The sequence below is a fragment of the Muscardinus avellanarius genome (assembly GCF_963383645.1).
Source record: "Muscardinus avellanarius genome assembly, chromosome: X".
NCBI classification, from domain to species: Eukaryota; Metazoa; Chordata; class Mammalia; order Rodentia; family Gliridae; genus Muscardinus; species Muscardinus avellanarius.
Genome location: NC_137792.1, coordinates 94014300 through 94019926, shown reverse-complemented (window position 1 = coordinate 94019926; position 5627 = coordinate 94014300).

Here is a 5627-nt window from a genome sequence, read left to right as displayed (position 1 = left end):
ACAATTTAGAGATAGGTAAAAGACTAACATAAATAATAAATCTCCACAGATAACTAATCTTAGTTATCTTTTGGATGGAAAATCTTGTTTCTCTTGTTCTGGTGTGTGTTACCTATTTCTTCTTTGTAGTTAATCTCTTTGAGTATTTTCTCTAGTGCTGGTTTTGAAGACATAAATTCCTTCAGTTTCTGTTTGTCATGGAAGCTTCTTATTTCTCCATTTAATTTGATAGAAAGTTTTGCTGGGTAGGAAATTTTTGTGCTGGAAGTTGTTTTCTTTCAGAGTTTGGAATATGTTATTCCAAGCCCTTCTGGCTCTCATGACTTGGTTTGGGAAGTCTGGAGTGATTCTAATTGGTTTGCCTCTGAATATCACTTGGCCCTTTGTTTTTGTTGCCTTTAAGATTCTCTGCTTAGCTTCCACATTGGTCATTTTGACAATTATGTGGCATGGGGATCCTCTTCTCTGATCCTGTCTAAAGGGAGTTCTATAAGTTTCCTGGACCTGTGTATAGACCTCTTGCTCTATGTTTGGAAAATTTTCTGCTATTACTTCCTTGAAGAGATTGTTGATCCCTTTGGTTTCACCTTCTTTTCCCTCCTGTATTCCAATTTTTCTTAGGTTAGCTCTCTTAAAATGGGCCCATATTTCTTCAATGTCAGATTCCTGCTGTCGGGTATTTTTTTCTAGATTAGAAACTATGCGTTCATTTTTGGAATGCTCATCTTCTAAGAGCGAGATTCTATTCTCCATATGTTCTAATTGGTTGTTTGTGCTTTGAATTGAGGCCTTTACTTCATTAATTGCATCCTTTATCTCTTTTTGGCTCTCTCTGAATTCTTTTTGAAACACCTCTATTATTTCTACAGTTATTTTCCTGATTTTATCTTCTAGAAAACTCTGAATTTCTGTTTTATCGGGTTCTGATGTTGTGGGATTGTGGACATTCATTGCTCCATTGTTATTCCTCTTTCCCATGATTTTGGGAGTTTGTGCCTTCTCTGAGTTCTTCCCTTGGGTCACTACGACTTCACTTAAGGTGCTCTGGATCTCGAGTCTGTGGTATCTCGGTCCCCACTACTCCTTTATTGGATTGTATCGCAGTGTCTCAAACCCAGGGAGTCAATAGAGACTGCTTTAGACTATGGGGGGTGCCAGGTTGGGCGTTCTCTTATGGTGTGATATCTTTGCCACCACCACTCCCCCACTGGGTCAAGTCCCTGGTAGTCAGTACTGGAATTTCTCCTCTGGGGCCCGCAATTTGACTCACTGTTGTTGAGTACGCAGATGTAGCTGTAGTGGACTCGGTGAATTCGCTGCTGCTGCCACGGGTGGCAATATGGTGCCATTGCCACGCCCTCAGCTATGAGACTGGCGTATTTCTTCTCTGGTTTTTGAGCTCCGTTCTGAGTCCCTGCAGCGTGTGCTGAGCCCAGCCACTGGGAGCTTTAGATGCTCCCTGCGCTGAGAAATCTGCCAAATCCCGCCCGGCTGTTCCGCAGTGGCTCACCTCGGCTCGCTGTCCACTGCTCCTCTCTGGAGCCTGGTGAGTTGTTGAGTGCGTTGGTCTGGAGCCATAGCCGTCAGGTGACCTCTCTGCTGCCACCGGCAGTAAGGCGCTCCTGCTGCGTCCTCGGCTGTGAGGCCGGCGTATCTCCTCTGTGGCTCTGAGCTCCGTTCTGAGTGCCCCTCCTCTCTGGGGCCTAATGCTACAAGGAAAGATAGCGCCCACCGCTCCGTGCCGCGGCTTCGGCCGCAGCACTGCAGTCTGATTTCTTTCTGGTGTCCCGTTTTTCCAGCCCTCTTTTTCTCTGTCCCTTGTAGTTACATTTTTTTTTTGTTTCGCTGGTGATGGTGTTTTCTGGCTGTGAAAGGCGCTGATTTTGTGGTAGTAGAGATTGGTTGTTAGTGAGGCTCTTAATCCCTGCTTTTCTCAGTTGCCATCTTCCCGGAAGTCCCAGCAGGTTATTTTTTCTTAGCTTAGCACTATTGATATTTAGGGCCAGATGATATCCTGGTGTGGGGGATGTGAAATACATGGTAGGATGTTTAGTAGTGTCTCCACCCTCTATCCACTAGCTGCCAGTAGCAACTCGCCTCCAGTTGTGACAAAAAATATTTCCAGACATGTTTAAATGTCCTTAGAAGGAATAATGACCTCCACTTTGAGAACTACTGACATTTAAAGTACTGTCATACTTCAAAGACCATATTTTATGTTAATTCTGCCCACATGGAGTGTCAAGACTTTGTATTAAACAGAATCTTAGAAATTATAGAATATTTGTGAAGAAATAGTGTAAAGAAGTCCTCTCAAACTAACAAGTTTTGACATATGTTGGCATGATAACACCACCTTATTGACATTATATAACAATAATCAACAGTCTTGTCAAGCATACACCATGAATACAGTGTTAATTATAGTAAAGACCGAAAAGGAATAGTTGCATCCTTTAATATTAAGAAACTAATGGCTTTTATTTTCCCCAAAGAGAAAGTGTGACTGTTTTTCACAGATAACCACTTTTGGGATTGAATCCAACCTGCTTTCTCTTCTAATTTTTAATCTGCTCCCCCCAAGAGTGACTGTTCTTTAGGATTCTGCCTTTGAGATATTGTTCTTTGCTTTAAAAATCTATTATGATCTTTTTCTATATGTGGCATGTGTGCCTTAACACTGTGCTCAGCATCAAAATGACCAAAACATTATGAAGGCTGTAATAAATTGAGCCATTTGAAGGCAGATTTTGTTACCAAGGAAGCAGTTTCTAACTACCTGTATATTAGGAAAATACTCAACAATGGCAAAGGAAATGGAATGGAATGTAAGAAAAGGTGATTCTCAAAATACCGTGAAGTTTTAAAAAATGACTTAATGTGGTTGTGGGTTTTAACACTCAACACTATCTCTGCCCCAAAAAGTCAAACAACACTATTACAAGTTGTAGGATTTGGATCAGAAATTCAGTAAAGGAAAATGCAGGAGGAAGTGTGGACTATCTGTTTGAATCAGCTGAGTAAGCTCCTGTCTTAGAAAATAAATTTCCAGGGAGCCAGGACTACATCAATTTTACTTGCTTTGAATAACTCCTAGCCCAATACTATGCAACTATAAAGCAACATGTCATTTGTAAAGATCAATGCAGAGAACAATAATTATCACATTCAAACTTAGCACATTCATAAATTATGATGCTCTTGCCAAAGCTAATCATTTATTTAAATAAAAGTTTTGCCTCCACTGAAAACAAGAATGACTATAATTGAAAATATATTTTATTTTTCAAAGGTATATTTAGACTCCTCTATCAGAATGGAATCCCTGTAATCAAGACACAGGGTCTTAAATTAAGTAGTAATTAATCTTAATAAAAGAAGTATAAATAGAAACATATTTCATGGAATAGCTCAGGTCTATTCTATACTCACCATTAATAGAAATACACATGGAAGTGGTACAAATTTGTGAAGTGGAAATATAGTCACAGAATTCTAGAGAATACTGAAGCACTGAGAAGTGGTTAGATAATAGTGATGGACACTAGACTGTAATCTGGTCTTAATGCTCTGTGACTGATTATGCGACCTTAGGAAGGATAGGTGTAGTCACTCTACCTGCCTCCTCCCCAGTTTATTAAAATCTACCTTAATGGAATACTATGATCTGTCCTAATTACCATACTGGTGTGTTTTCTCTCCCAGGAGAAGTTTGTTTTCAGCCTATTTATCTAATTGTGTGAAGAAAGGTTCCATAATTTTTGCTAAGAGAAGAAAAGCATGAAGAGACAGGTATATCTTTGGGATGAGAACTGTATTGAGGCCGTGAAATCACCTTAGTTTTAGGCCAGATCTTGTAAAATGTGGGGAGGCTAGGAGTAGGGCAGCAAAATTTTCTTTTCAATGTCTTTCCAGGATAGGCACTTTTTAATATATCAGGGAGAAATTCATGCAAAAAATATTTTTTTAGTATTTCCTCTTAACATTTTTTTCCTGTGAACTGTGCTTTATGCTTAATCAAAGGCACAAGTCCCTCCAGGCATGGTAGTGCATGCCTGTAATACTTGAGAAGCTGAGACAGGAGGATTGCACGTTGGAGGCCAGCCTTAGTAATTTAGTGAGACCCTGTCTCAAAATTTAAAAAAAAAAGGGTTGGAGGTGTAGGTTAGATATAGAATACACCTGGGTTCAACTGCCAGTGTCAAAAAATGAGACACAAATATTTATAGACAGGTGATAAGGGACTAGCTATGGGAGATTTCTGGGTTGTGGTAGAAGATTTAGGCTTTGGAGTCAAACAGACCTGTGTTTGAATTCAAGATCCATGCTTTATTAGTTATGGAAATTTAGTTACATGAACCTTAGTTTGCTTATCTCTAAAGTGGGGATAATGACACTCAGGGCTATTTTGTGGATCTAATTGGATAATACATAAGCTTAGCACAGAGCCTAATAAATAGCACTAACTACTGATTTCCTTTTTGTCCCTTTTTAGCTATTTTGTATTGAGGTGACTCACCTAACATACAATGAACCATCTTAAATGTACAAGTGAGATTCAGTATATTCATAATATCTCAATTCCATCTAGTTCCAAAACAATTTCATCACCTCAAAAGTTCCTGCATCCATTAATTAATCACTTCCTGTTTCTCCTGTCTTCAGCCGCTGACAATAGCTAATGTGCTTTCTGTTTTTATGTATTCAGCTCTTGTAGATAGTCATGTAAATGGAGTCATACATATGCAGTGTGTGACTTTTTTCTCTCTCAGTTTAATATGTTCAAGGTTCATCCACGTGGTGACATCTATCAGTTCTTCACTTTTTTATTATTTAATAATATTCCACTGGCTGAGTATATAACATTTTCTAATTTCTGTTTTTGTCTTTTGCACTGCTGGGGATTGAATTCAGGGACTTGCAAGTACTATGCAATGCTCTATAGCTGAACTACATGCCCAACTCTACAGTATTTTCTTTAAATTCATTCATCAGTTGTTGAGCATATAGGTTGTATTCACTTTTGCCTATTATGAATAATGTAGCTGTATATAAGTTTTTGTTTAATAGCTATTCTCCATTCTTTTGAATATACCATTAGGAGCAGAATTGCCGGATTACATTTTGATTCTATATTTAACTGAAGAACCACCAAACTGTTTCCCATCGAAACTGTGCCATTTTATATTTTGATCAGAAATATATATATATATATATATATATATATATATATATATATATTCAAGTCCTTTGCCATTTAAAATATCTGGTTGATTTTCTTTTTGTTGTTAGATTGTAAATGTTCTTTATATATTTTGGATACTAGACTCTTATCCAACATATGACTTGCAAATATTTTATCTTATTCTATAGATTATCTTTCTACTTTCCCTTAGGATACCATCCTAAAATGAACAAAAATATTTATCTATTTTACCTTTGTTGCTTTTGCTTTGGTATTCTATATTAGAAACTTTGGCATAATTCAAGGTCATGGAACATTTTATTTCTTTTAAAAGTTTAATGGTCTTAACTCTTATGTTTAGGTCTTTGACTTCTCTTGAGTTGTTGTTGTTGTTGTTATTATTATTATTATTATTATTATTATTATACTAGGTACTGAGGAT